The sequence below is a fragment of the Mytilus californianus genome, unplaced genomic scaffold (genome assembly GCF_021869535.1).
Source record: "Mytilus californianus isolate M0D057914Y unplaced genomic scaffold, xbMytCali1.0.p SCAF_7, whole genome shotgun sequence".
NCBI lineage: Eukaryota > Metazoa > Mollusca > Bivalvia > Mytilida > Mytilidae > Mytilus > Mytilus californianus.
The window spans coordinates 84635096-84650572 of NW_026262723.1; the positions used below are offsets into that span (position 1 = coordinate 84635096).

Genomic DNA, 15477 nt, shown 5'->3' on the forward strand with positions numbered 1-15477 from the left:
TCAGTGGTTATAGTTAAGTTTTTGTGTTTTGGTCTGTTGTTCTTATACTGTATGCAATAGGTCTACCATATTTGTTGACTGTATGGAATGATTGTAAGGTGTACATGTCTAGCTGGCAGGTGTCATCTGACCTTGACCTCATTTTCATGGTTCAGTGGTCAAAGTTAAGTTTTTGAGTTTTGGTCTTTTTTTCTAATACTATATGCAATAGTTCAACTATATTTGGTGTATGGAAATATTTTATGATCTATTTGTCAGTCACGCAGGTTTTTTTTTATCTTGACCTCATTTTCAAGGTTCATTGCTCAGTGTTAAGTTTTTGTGTTTTGGTATGTTTTTCTTAAACTATATGGTTTATGTGACAGTTGTAATAAAGCTTTATATTTAGGACTATCAACATAATATCAATGATTAGTAAAGAAGGCGAGACATTTCAGCGTGTGCACTCTTGTATTCATATAAACAGTTTTATATAACTTTGTTTCAGTATTAATGACACAGTTATTCCAGAGAATGCTGGCAAAGTATCATCAGGAGTAAAAAGACCTACTACAGAGTATATGATATTTATATGTTTAGGTCATATGGTCAATTTTTCTTGCATCATTTCAAATCCATTATTTTCAGTCTTGAATGTACATAAACTAGCTTGACCTAAATCATTTATGATTTTATACTTACAAATTATCTTCTAAATGCCTCATGTTACTCTGATTTATAGAACTAATGCCACTTTATGATAGTCGTCAATTTTTTTTAAAAATTAACTGTTAATAGTACATGCTTTCATGAGGTCAAAAGGGTCCAAAATTAAACTTTGTTTGATTTCATCAAAAATTGAATTATTGGGGTTCTTAGATATGTCGAATCTGACCGTGTATTTAGATATTTAATTTTGGGTCCAGTTTTCAAATTGGTCTACATTAAGGTCCAAAGGGTCCAAAATTAAACTTAGTTTGATTTTAACAAAAATTGAATATATGGGGTTCTTTGATATGCTGAATCTAAACATGTATTTAGATTTTTGATTTTGGGCCCAGTTTTCAAGTTGGTTCAAATTTGGGTCCAAAATTAAACTTTGTTTGATTTCAACAAAAATTGAATATATGGGTTTCTTTGATATGCTGAATCTAACCATGTATTTTAATTTTTTATTTGTGAGCCCCGCTATCAAATTGATTTATATTGAGGTCAAAAGGGTCAAAAATTAAACTTTGTTTGATTTCATCAAAAATTGAATTATTGGGGTTCTTTGATATGCCAAATCTAACCGTGTATTTAGATTTTTAATTTTGGGTCCCATTTTTATACGACCGCAAAAAATTTTTTGGGATCGTATAATGGTATGATGTCGTCAACTGCGTCGTCGTCGTCCGAAGACACATAGGTTTCCAGACAATAACTTTAGTTTAAGTGAATGGATCTCTATGAAATTTTTGAAAGAAGGTTCAATACCACAAAAGGAAGGTTGGGATTGATTTTGGGGATGATGGTCCCAACCGTTTAGGAATTAGGGGCCCAAAAGGGGCCAAAACAAGCATTTTTCTAGTTTCAGGATAATAACTTGTGTATAAGTATTTTGATTGCTCTGAAATTGTACCACAATGTTTAATACCACAAGTAGAAGGTTGGGATACATTTTAGGGGTTATGGGGCCAACAGTTTATGAATTAAGGGCCAAAAAGGGGCCAAAAACAAGCATTTTTCTAGTTTCCAGACAATAACTTGTGTGTAAGTGTATGGATCTCTCTGACATTGTACCACAAGGTTCCATATAATAAAGGGAAGGCTGTGATTGAGTTTGGGGTTAATTGCCTCAAACATGTAGGAATTAGGGGCCAAAAAAGGGCCAAAAACAAGCATTTTTCTAGTTTCCAGACAATAACTTGTGTTTAAGTGTATGGATCTCTCTGAAATTGTACTACAATGTTCCATACTACAAAGGAAAGGCTGAGATTGAGTTTTGGGGTTATTGCTCCAAGGGGGGTTTCAAAAAGTTGGGGGGGCAGGGATTTTATTCATTAAAAAAGGGGGATTTTCCAGTTTTGGGACAATGACTCAAAAATGCTTTTAGCAGTTTTGATGAAACTTTGGTGAATTGTTTATATCTATTGACTTAAGCTCCCATTCGATTTTTATAAATTTTAGAGTTTATGTTTCAGAGTTATGTGATTTTATTCATAAAAAAGAGGGGATTTTCCAAAATTTTCCAGTTTTCGTACAATGCTTTGAGCAGTTATCATGAAACTTTGGTATCGAACTAATTTTCCCTAACTGCGAGTACTCTTATATCGGTGCTTTGTGTCTATTGTTTTTATGTTAATTGTTGGTTTTTATACGCCCTTTTAGGGAACGTATTCTGGTATACCGTTGTCCGTCGTCAACATGTCATACAATAACTCAAAAACGCTTTAACCAATCTGCATGAAACTTTGGTGAATTGTTTATATCTATTGACATGAGCTCCCTTTCGTTTTTTATAAATTTTAGATTTTACGTTTCCGAGTTATGGGATTTTATTCATAAAAAGGGGGTGATTTTCTGGTTTCCGACGATATCTTTAAAGTGCTTTGAGCAGTTTTCATAAAACTTTGGTGACTGGTTTATATCTATTAAGATAACCTCCCTTTAGTTTTTCATGAATTTCTAATATGACATTGAGAAGTTATTGAACTTTATTCTTTAAAAAAGCGACAGGCGTATCATGCTCTCATGGTGCAGCTGTTTATTTTTGTATTAAATCATTTAAAAAATATCTGTGAAATTGCCAAAATGTTCTTACTTAAGTTGAGGGGGTAGACCATGGTTAAGGAACATGGGAATGAGGTGCCAGGGTAGAGGGGGATGGAAAAAATAAGGATATGCTGGTGGAAAAAATTGGCTGTTTTTTGTCTTGGAGTAAGGGGTAGGGAAGTGGGAATTTGGTGTTGGAAGAGGGAATTGGGAGTTGGAGGGGGTAAGAAATTTGGAATCAGGAACCCCCTGTACACCCCCCTCTAAATTAAGAAGATGTGTTTTGATTAAATTTATTTCACTTTTTGCTATACCTCTACTTAGTTTTTATACGACCGCAAAAAATTTTGCCGTCATATATTGGTATCACGTCGTCGTCAGCGTCGTCCGAAGACATTTGGTTTCTGGACAATAACTTTAGTAAATGTAAATAGAAATCTATAAAATTAAAACACAAGGTTTATAACCACAAAAGGAAGGTCGGGATTGATTTTGGGGGTTATAGTCCTAACAGTTTTTAATAAATATGTGGTTTAGGAAGAATCTAAGTTGCCATAGATTAGTTAAATCGAGGAGTAGAACCAGTAAAAATCATCACTAGTTTAGTAATAATACTCTCAACTCTTACACTAAAATCTATGTCAATAAAGATGTCATATCTATGAGATTGAAAATAACCATTGGATACATAGTAACATCAAATTTTTCATTTGAACCATAAATCTGTCACTTACTTGCACACAAAATGAAATTTTCTTAAAACATGTATATATAGGTTAAATAAATGCAGACTTAGTCAATGTCTATGAAAAAACATTTACCACCATTAAATGTTCATTGTTTCAGTGATCATTCATATATCAACCAAAAAGGGCAAAATGCAAGTGCTTCGAATTCAAATGACCATGAATACTCTTGTCATTTGTACACAGAAGAAGAAGAAGAAGATGATGAAGATGTCAATTTTTTAGATAGGATTAAAGATTTATTAAAAATGATGAAATTAAAGAGTAATACAGATTACGACTATACAAGCATGTTAAGGATGTGTAGTCAAACAGACCTAAGCGATCAAGACATTTTCATGGGCATTATTCAAGAAATGAAAACACGGTATTATTAACATCATCAAAATTTTCACCATAGCATTTTGAGGTCAGATTTTCTCAAATTGGATTTCAATATGAAAATAGGGAAATGTTGCATGATTGTCAATGAGACAACTATCGGTAGATATAATTTGACAAAGATACAAACTATCTAATGGTTATCCAACAACCTTCAACAATAAGCAAAATTCTTACCATTAAGAAAATAAAATAAACATAAAAATAAAATACCAACAGTCTGATACATACCACATCAATGATTGAAAAACACATGTGGCAGAAAAAAACCCAAATTTCAATTAATTTATTACACATTCATGGCCAGAGACAGGTGGTAACAGAACTTTTAACATATCTATCTGCCAGAATAAGTACTTTCCTGTAATGCATTATCAATTTAAAGTTACTTTTTTAAACAATAATTTCAAACATTATTGTTCTTTTTTTTCTAAATATTGATGATGAAGATCAAATCAATAACGGTACCAATTTTATAACAATATATATATAAAAAGATCTGCATATTTTGACAATAAATGTCTCATCAGTGATGCTCAAGACATCATTACTTATTATTGAAATTCTTTGAACTAATCTTTCTTACAACATTTGTACTTTAATATTTAATATAAATTCACTTGTATATTTGAATACCAATAGATGTCCACATTTACTTGAAACACTAGTATCAGTATGTGTGAAAGATGAAGTGAATTTAAGGCAAATTACCAGTGTTGCAGTGGCATACTCTTGTCTGATGTTTGCGAGAAACAATAAAAACTCTGGTATACAGAGATGCATTACCATGTTAGCTGTAAAAGGAGATGCAAATGATGAGGTAAGAAGTAATGTTATGCAATATAGTTTTTTAAAGGTTACATAAGATACTTTTTCTTCAGAAGGAGACCAAGTAATGATTATTTAATGGTAGGGGCTTATTTTATTGGTGGAGTTTGGTTATTACATCTCAGTAAATTGAACGGTCTTATGATTGCAATTGTACTCTACACCTGGATATGCCCAGGTTTTCATGAATTTATACTTTTATTTGTTTTGCTACCTCAATGCTTATTCTGCTATAATTATTACTGCATAGTGCCTAACCTTTCCCTTTTTCCTATGTCTCAAAATATAAAATCTGTTTTTATATTCTACCAATTATGATAGCAATGAATACAAATAGATTTTATGTTTTCCATTATTGTATACTGTAAATTCAGAGATTTAATTGACATATCCCATGACTAACAAATATATGAGATAATCAGATTAATTATTGGAATTTCAGGAAAAATTTAATAATGATAGATATATGTATTGGATATCAGAATACTACAGTTGTTATTACTGCGATACTCAATACCAAGTTACATAAATCACATTGATAAAAATCTCAATCATTTCTGAATTTATAGTATACTTTTGCTTTTCTTTTAGGTAACAGCATTACTCTGCTTTTACATTAACAAAATACATTATATGAAAGTCTGTATTAAATGGGAAATACACTTGCTGTATGTTGGTTCGAATCCAACTGCAGACAAACCAATGTATCTTAGTCTAGCTAGCTATTAACACTTAAACTGTGAAAGCATTCTTATCAACATTTTGGTATGGGAAATATAACAAATGATATTTAATATAAAAGTAAAAAATGATCTTTTCCTATGTTTCCATTTTGATAAAAAAAAAAACAACAAATAAATGAAAAATTAGCTTCTGTTATATATTTTACAGCGTTTTTGAGTTTCAACAATTACAAAATGGAACAAAAACATTTATTATTGATAAAAATGGCTTCACAGTGCTTATGGCTTCACAGTGCTTATTTCTACTTTTGGTGATGGTGCATTATTAACCTGGCCACAAATACATAAGTTATAACTGATTATGATAGCACTATTTCATACATGTTTTATTTTATATTCTATTTAATAGTTTATCAGAAGATTGAACAGGATGTCATTAAGCCTTTCCTGTTCTGGAAAATTAAGGATTCTTGATAAGGCTGTCATTGCTTCACACAATATGTTGGTTGAGGCAATTCGTACAAACCCTTTAATGAAAATAACCGGTGATAACTTGGATATGTATATCAGAACAAACCACCAAAGGACAGACAATAGCAACCAGGATATACACTGGTTTGCCTCTAATGCATTTTTCACCAGACTTAATTACCAAAATCTTCCAGAGAATACACCAGAAGTTAGTCCAGTTTCTGTTGCTACTTTTGTTAGCATGGTTGGCTTGTTCTTAACTTTTTAATTTCTTTTTCAATTGGTTGAAGATTTGAAGTATTATTTTTTATGGATTTTACATTTGATTTCTTTAATTACATAGACAGTAACTGTTTAGTGTCTTTATCCAGCAATTAATTTAAAAAAAATTGTCCAGCCCAATTGTTAATTAATTTTTTATGAAATCATGGCTTAAACAGGACGGCAATGAGGACCCCAAATTTAACTGTGATGTCAACAGAAATTTGACAAAACATTAGCTCGCAACAAAATCAGGATACCAGGAGACTATAAACATCTAGTATACATTTATCGCTTCGTGTTATCTGTACACCTGTATTAGTATAGTAGAAAGGTCGATTGCAGAATAAAATCATATAAATTTCATATTAAACAACTTTCAAGATGTTTAAATCTTTTATTATCCCATAAGCTAACAATCTATTTGCGAAATTGAAATATAATTATAATTAGACACTGTGAACTTCAATAGTCGAAGGGGACTTTAGGTTTGTCTGTCTGTCTGTCCATCCGTCAGTCTGGCAAATCAGTTTTCCAGACTTTTTTTCTTCATGCTTTAAGATATTGATTTGATATTTGGTGTATTGTTTTATCATGACAAGTTACAGGTCAAGTTCGATTTTCACGATTTTAGCTCCCTTGTTCAGTTAAAGCCCTTTCCCTAGAATTAAATTTTTGATGAAATACTTATTAATTACTAGATTTCTAGCTTTGCAAATGACCCATGTTGACGTCACACCATTTATGATGTAACTCTCACAACATTGCGCGCCAAATTCCACCCATTTCAGTTTCTCTGTCTTTAGTTTAAAAACGTCTTATATTTGTCTACATGCAGGGTTCTATACCCTGTTAAAATTATGTCAAATTCCCAAATTTCAATAAAAGATATTTAAAAAAATGAAAAAAGCGTTGCTTTCACGTTACACTTAGTGGTCGAATTTCTCTAAAAATTGCCAGATTTAAACTGAGACCGGGGATAAATTTGCCTCAAGGTGTACTTGGATACTTCAGGGTGTTAAAATATCCATATCTATGGATATGAACGTAGATAACTTTTATTAACACAACATGTTATTCCAACCATTTCTGTTGAGTTATGTTTTTCAGACTGATGTTTTCTTAAAGGTTACATATTCTAATTACTCTTTGAGATGTTAATTCGTGGTCACTATGTGTTACTTTTATTAAATGGGTTTTCCTATGTAAAAATTTGATGATTAAATTGTAGTAGTTAAGTGCAATAAAAGAGAATTTTTCAAGTTTTCAAGGTTAAAGTATATGTTGTATGTGTAGTCAAGTTGAAAATGTCAATTTCCAGATGGACTTATTTCATTTCTGCTGTTCATGATTTATGGTCCTTGATGGATTGGAAAATTGAATCTATTTTACATTCAATATGTTTTTTCCTGGACAAAGTGGAGGTTAAGACTACCTTATAACATTATGCAAGGTTAATTATACATGTATTATGTTTATTTTTAGGTAAGACTGAAAGACATAGATGCAGAAATGTTTGTTTTGAATGAAAGTGAAACATTGAAGCTGAATGATGTACAGAAGGTTTTGATAGGTCGTCTTCTTTGTGACAGGGATGAATTCCAGTGGCTTAAAAATAAACTACCACAACATATACCACATCGGTACAAAATTAAGTCTAAATATAGGGAAAAAAATGAAATTACACCAGTCCTCAATGGAATGGGTTTAAGTAGTGCCAATTTACAGTCTGTTAAGACAAGTTAACGATTGTAATACTTATATGAATGACTATTGCAAAGTAACATGTAGATTAAAAGGAAATTTTATTATTCTGTGAAAATTATGCTTGTTATAAATTTTAAATGAAATTCATGATCCAAGTTGAAATTTTGCAAAAGAACATTGTGATTACATCTTATATCATGTTTATGTTGAACATATTTCTACATTCCTTGATTTTTTCTGCAAACCAAATGCATTTTATTGCCAAGATAATTATGGTTGCATGTTAAATATAATAGAAAAAAAATAAAGGATATGGGTAGCTGACTATGCAGTATGAGCTTTGCACATTGTTGAAGGCTGACAGTGACCTTTAGCTGTTAATTTCGGTGTCATTTGGTCTATTGTGAAGAGTTGTCTCATTGGCAATCATACCACATCTTCTTTCATATATTGACATAAAACTCCTGTACAACAAAACACAAAATGCAATGGAATAACATATTTATAGCTATTCTTCATTTCAAAGCGACAGTGAGGACTTCAACATGAAGCAAAAACTCTCACCTCAATGCAAGTATAAGATCAGATGGCCCCTAGCACTGGTTTGATTGTAATTCTTTGACTTTTATTAACATATTACATAAAAGAATTACAGAAGTAACAGAAATATCATATGAATATAGAACCTTATCTTCTATAATAATACTTCATTTGGCATTTTCTTAATTTTAAGTTACAGTGACAGCATGTCAAAGAAACAGCAGGTCTTTACGTTGAAAATAATGTTCAAGAATGAATCGAAAAATGAAGACTGTCTGGATATAATGGGTGACTATGAGGATCAAATAATTGATTTGCACACAAAGGCATATGGTAATAAAGGAATTAGTTTACATTGCATACTGTTCATAACATTTTTTTAGGTCTTTCCACCCACCTTTCCGTGGAAAGACCTATTGATTTTGTTCTGATTATTTTGTTTTTTTCTTCCGCCTAATTTTTTTCTTCCGCTGTATTTTTGTTTCAAAAGATGTCGCTTAGTTTTTTTGTATATGATATCATACAGTCTATACGCTTTTGAAACTGACCCTATGTCTGGAAGTTACAAAAATGGTTATTTTTGGTCCCTAATTCCTTAACTGTTGGTACCATAACCCCCAAAATCAATCCCAACCTCCCTTTGGTGGTATTGAACCTTATGGTAAAATTTCATAGAGATCCATTCACTTAAACTAAAGTTAGAGTGCGAAAACCGATGTGTCTTCGGACAAAGACGCCAACGTCATACCAATATATGAACGCAAAATTTTTTTTGCGGTCGTATAAAAAGCGTTGCATTTGTTTATGATAGCCATCAAAATTTGATTGAAATCCAAAATGTGTTAATGTTTGTAATATTCCTATTACAGGAAATACGGATGTATTAGATAAATATGGAGTGGTTTTAGGAGGAGATATGCTGACCAGGGAGAGACTGCAAAATGCTAAAAACATTACATATTTAGCACCAACACCGAAGGGTCGATTTGAACATTTGTCCCCGGTCACTTGTGAACTTTGGCATGTGAAGCAAGATCTTCTATCTGTATGTTTTATTGTATTCATACTTAGTCCCTTTCGTAATTTAAGTTATCAACAAGCATTCTGAGTCCAAGGACCATAATTCTGCACAGAATCTTTAGACCGGAACAAAATTCTAACTTTATCTGTATCTTGTCATGATAAAACAATATACCAAATATCAAATCAACATATTCAAGAACGAAGAAAAAGTGTGGAAAACTGATTTGACCGAATGCAAACCTAAAGTCCCCTTCAACTTTGTGCTTATTTTGTTCCTTAAGTAATGCTCTCTCATAGCATTAATTCTATATTCTTGATTTTTTTAATTTCACCTAAGTGCATTCTTAATGTTTGATTTATAGGCTTAAAAAACAAGTTCCGATATTTAAAAGTAAAATTGAAGTTATTTTAACACTGTCTTTATGTCAATTTTTTTAGAAAGCATATAAAGCCTTATTTAAAAGCGATTCATTGGGAGAGTGTGGAACTTTGTTTCACATGAAGACAGCATTAAGGAGGAATGATGTTAATGGAAATGTAAAATCAAACTACAAAGCCCATGAAGAACTACTTCTGCTAATTGTTAAAGCATTAATTCACATAGCTTCAGATGAAATCAAGGACTGCAGAGAACAAAACAGAGACATTGTGCTTAGTAGTGTTTTTTCAAAGATTTATGGTTTGTACAATTGAGAGTTTTTATAATTAAAATTACCTTTTGTTTAATACATACATATTAAGAAGCAAGAATCGTGAGCTTTACATCTATATGCATGTCATATCTCAGAAAACTGAAGCACATCAAATTAACATTGAATATTGCTATAAAGTTGTGGATCAAATATTGTAAAATACCGTGCCAACAATATTATTTGTTGGATACCAATTTTCATATAATTATTTCATTGGTACGGTGGCAAACATTACTTTAAATTCATGTTCATTGAATTTTAAATTTTCAAATTGATGCATGCTGACTTTGACACAACCATCATGAAATCAAATATTTGAGAAAATGCAAGTATTCCACATTCCATGAAAATTGGTACCCTAGAAAAAATCAAGGAGTCCACACTATTTAAAATTACATATTTCTACAGCTAAAATAAAATATTGGATGCATTTCAAAAAAAAAGAGGGACGAAAGATACCAGAGGGACAGTCAAACTCATAGATCGAAAACAAACTGACAACGTCATGGCCAAAAATAAAAAGACAAACAGACAAATAATAGTACAGTCAATGTACACTTAATGACCAAGCTAAATAATTAAATTAAAGGAATGAAAAGGCAGATATACATATCTGGATACATATACCGGTACATAAATCAGCTTAACATTTAAACTTATCGGACTTCCTTAACTGTCTATATCACACTGTTCAGCTCTGAATAAAATTGCATACCACAGCTTTGTGACATCAAATACGTTGACCCGGTATTTAAATAACTTTGACCCGAACATATCAGCGTGGTCATAATGTATGAACCGACGTTGATAAGTTTTTTAAAAAAAAAATTTCGGTAGTCAGGCTTTTACAATCCTTGTACATCACCGACGTTGATAAGTTTGTTCCGAACTTATCAAGTCATCTTCAGGTTTGCTGGTGAAACCAAGAAAACACTTGTTTCTCTCATGCAAAATATGCAAATACAAACTGATAAATCGATTATCTGGTTGTCTGCATATTTATATGGTAAAATATCAGCTGCTCAACTCAATATGAATCCTTTTTGAACTTGTTTGCTTCGCTCACTCAACAAAAAGCTTCATATTATGGCTCGCAGCTGATATTTTACAATATCAATATGCAGGCAACCTGATCATTGGTACAGATGAAGAAGATGAAGATGAATCGTTACACATGATAAAATTGTTTGTGTTTGTAAATTAAAATAAACAGTTATTTTTTAGGTCTAGGATACAGTACAGACGATTATGTTTGCAACTATTTCACAAATTTATTAACCTGGGGGATGCAAATTGTGAATATGAATGACACAGCAAAGGAGGGGGACATGGAGAGACTCATAATGAATATGAAGGAAAATGCTGCCTTTTTTTACAGCCACTCAGCAATGAGTAAATATTTTTCTGAGTGCATAAATACCATCTTACAAGTAGATCATCTTTCATCCCCTCATATGAAAATGAGACAGCTAGAAGGGGCATTCATCAATACTAAAGGGGGAAATGGTAAGAACAAGGAAGCAGACCTTGTGCAGGAGCATGCCATTAGAAACCAGAAAGACTTAATAAGAGGTCTAGGTAAGAAAAATAGATTTAGCCTGCAATCAGCCTGTTACCCTGCTTCCATTTTGGGCAAGTGGTAATGTGAATATTTCTTTTCATGATACAGTTCATTTTGGGGTCCACTTCACGGAATACATTGAAACTATGTCGATTTCTTTGCAAAATTAGAGACAATGATTTGGATTTTAACAACTAAATTTTCAAGCGTTGGGTGTTAATTGCAGGATAAAAACAATATATATACATTGTCGGAAAATATAAAATTTATTTGTACTCACTACAAAACAGGAGAAAATCTCGGCGAAACTTGCTTTTCGTCCTGTTTCTCAAGCTCATACAAATAAACTTTATATTTTCAGACAAATTGAGACAATGTACATATATTGTATACTTATTATGTTGTTATTGAAAACAAAGAATGTAACAACAACATATAAAACAAAAAATGTAACATCAACATAATAAATTGCTTTGCCGAGCACAGCTGGATACGACCGCAGAGGTACAACCCTAAACAGTTGGGGCGAAAATGGACACAATATTCGTGCTTGATACAGGTCTGAATTTTGATTGAAATTAAATGTTTGACACATAATAGGTTTCTGACACAGAATAACTGTAGTCAAAGAACTTAAAATTGGTTATATGATTTGAATTTATATTCAATTTTTTGCTTTTGTGCAATACTCTGTGCTGTTGCAAATTGACCCCCCCCCCAAAAAAAAAAAAATAATATCCACACCCTTTTTTTTTTTTGGCAAAATTTTTTTTTCACCCCACCCTTTTTTTTTACAATAAATAAAAAATAATATTTGAAGAAATGTTCTTTTTAATTTCTGAAATAATCTGTAATGAGAAAAAAAATTGCCCCCCCCCCCCATTTTTTTTCACCTCCCCCCCCCCCCATTCCCCTTTTTCCAAGAAAAAAATGTTTCCCTCAAGATATGGTCATTATCTCAATTGAAATTTCCATTGAAGTTTGCAACCATAATTACCCATTTAAATACATCCTAAAAGTCTTAAAATAGAAAATGACATACATAATCATGTCTAAAAATAATATCTTTAATCAGCATTTTTATTAGTAACTTCTAAAAATAAATTGACAGCTAGTCTCGTCAAGACAATACAAAATTTCTTTATCCATAATTTTAAAGCAGTGTAAGGGAGGTAATTCAAAATTAACATTGTAATTAACAGTGATAGTCAATAACAAGGAAACCCTTTTTTTCCCCCTTTTTTGCCCCTAATCAATATACGGTTTAAGACATTACACCCCCCCCCTTAAAGCCAATTCTAACCATCCCTTTGTGGTATGGAAACTTGTTGTACAATTTCAGAGAGATCCATACACCAATCCACAAGTTATTGCCTGAATACTAAAAAAATGCTTTATTGGGCCCCTTTTTTGGCCCCTAATTCCTAAACAGTTAGGATCATAACCCCCAAAATCAACCCCAACCTTCCTTTTGTAGTTATAAACCATGTGTTTAAATTTCATAGATTTCTATTAACTAATACTAATATTGTCTGGAAACCATGTGTCTTCGGACGACGAACTGACAATGTTTTACAGAATTTATCGGGTCAATAAAATTCATATCGGGTGAGGGGAACCAGATATGAGTTTTATTGACCTGATAAATTCTCCTATGAGGACAATTGCACACTGTGTAACTAATATTGCTTATGATCAATTAAATCTATTAAAAAAAGATAAAGAGATTACTTTCTAAACAGTAAGATATTCGAAGCAATACATGCAGACAAAACCTTGGACAGTTTCATAGCATACAGATGTCCATCAGTCACATCTGTTGTTGATCCTATAGTTGACTCTAATTTTTATTAATATAGGAGCAAACAAAACTGAGAATGGTTCAAGGAGAGCAAGCAGTTCAGCAGATATTATTCATAGAATTGGAGACAACATAGATCATTTGTTAAATATACCTAAACTTACCACAAGCCACGCAAAAAAGACTTCATCAAAAGATCTTGAAATTGCAATTAACATTTTAAAGAAAGTTCAACCTTTTAATTATGTTAAGGGAAGGCAATTTGAAAGTTTTAAAACCATAGCAAAGAATCCCAAATTAGTTGTTCCAAAGAAAGATCTTGTACACGCCATCCAGAAAAAAATTCAAAGGTTGTTTTTAAATTCTTAATTTTTTATAGTCTGTAATTAATGGTTTTATTGAATATCCACTGCCTGTATCTACTGTACTTTGTGTCACTATTAAAAAATTAAATGGGAATACCTTACTTACTGAATGTTAATAAAATATAAATTATAACCATATTTTTTTTAATACATGTACATGTGTATGTAACTAAATTTTCTCCATTAATACTGCAAATGTTATGAAGGTAACAGCAGTTTATAGTTTAAGTATTTACGCTTTATCTATTTCTATATTTAGTAATAAAATTATTTAAGCTACATTTATTTCTATATTTTAAAATAGTGTAAGAATTAAATTTTTACAAATAAATTTAGAAATCTGGCATTTCGTAATGGGAGATAAGTTAGTTCCCAATGTTTTATATCAATGGGAATTGATATTGTAGATAAAGTTAAGTTTAACTTCTTCATTAAAATATCAGGAAATAATGACTTTTACATTCTGTGTTATTTAAATATTCTTTGTTAATTAATGAAATTATAGTGAGCTATGTTAATAATTTATTACACCCAAAATGTAAGTCTTTATCAATCTAATGCTGGCATTAAATACATTTTCCTTGTATGACTAATATCTGTATCTTTCCCTAATTAATTTTTTTCTACTTAATTGTTTTAATGTGTCTCTCCATGTCCCTTCATTGTGTAATTTTAATCTATAAGACCTTTCCTTATTGTTTTGTACCAGTCTCTCCATGTCCCTTCCTCAAGTTAATATTTTTCTAAAAATCTCATCGCATTATTTTGTACGAGTTCCTCAATGTCCCTTCATTGAGCATTTTTTTTCTAAAATACATTACTCAATTGTCTTGTAAAGTCTACATTATCATGATAATATGTAAATATTTAATTAAAGAAACATGAGTAGGGTTCAAATTTCCAAAGAAAAATTATCATTCCCATCTCTATAATCAATATAAAATAATACATATTATCACCTTATATTTCTTAACAAATGGTATGCTAACTAGTGATATACAATAAAACTTTGAATGTATAATATACACTGTAATATATTTTTATAAAATATTAAAAATATATAATATTGTTATTTCCTTGTACATCTACCTTCAGTTTATTTTTTCACTGCTATTATCAGTTTGTATTTGTTGTACATGATTCATTGATTGTAATAACAACTAAAATTTTACTTTACATGTACAAAATGAAATATTTTAGTTCGTTATATTTTCCTCACCAGAAAATGAATGCATCTCATTTTCTCATTAATTTTCAACAATGCATTTCAGATAATAAATCAACAAGGCAACATATTATGAAACTAAATATAAACTGAAGAGTGTGCTTTCAAGAATGTATAATTTGAAATAATTCATATGCTAGTCTGCTATATTTTTATCTGTCCATTTAATATTATCATATTATATACACAATTGAGAATAGCACCAAATGTAATACAACTGAAAGAAAATTTCAAAAAAGTTGAATTGATAGAAGGAATGTAGTTTTAGAAAGCAAAGAACTGTAATGGATATAGGCACCATAAATAAAATTTGAATTTTTAAACATTGACTAAGGTTGAATTGCATTTAGACTAAAAAAAATATAGCTTTTTTTATAATGTGAATGTTTTAATTTAAAGCATTTACATATCATATCATATCAAAACAAAAATTGGAATGAAAAAAATACACTTCTAATAA

At 30.9% G+C, this 15477-nt stretch overlaps 2 protein-coding genes and 1 long non-coding RNA gene across 3 annotated transcripts in view; 2 read left to right on the forward strand and 1 right to left on the reverse strand.

Annotated features, from left to right (window-relative positions):
- Positions 1–15477, reverse strand: part of LOC127707717 (RNA polymerase I-specific transcription initiation factor RRN3-like) — a 214645-nt gene that overhangs the window by 44734 nt on the left and 154434 nt on the right. The window lies entirely within an intron of this gene.
- LOC127707719 (coilin-like) overlaps positions 1–15477 on the forward strand; it is a 40097-nt gene that overhangs the window by 15789 nt on the left and 8831 nt on the right. The gene's annotated exons all lie outside the window — the stretch shown is intronic.
- On the forward strand, positions 9529–15171 carry LOC127707751 (uncharacterized). The gene is made up of 3 exons (XR_007984991.1): positions 9529–10052; positions 11290–11643; positions 13486–15171. It is a non-coding gene; the product is annotated as an uncharacterized LOC127707751 (long non-coding RNA).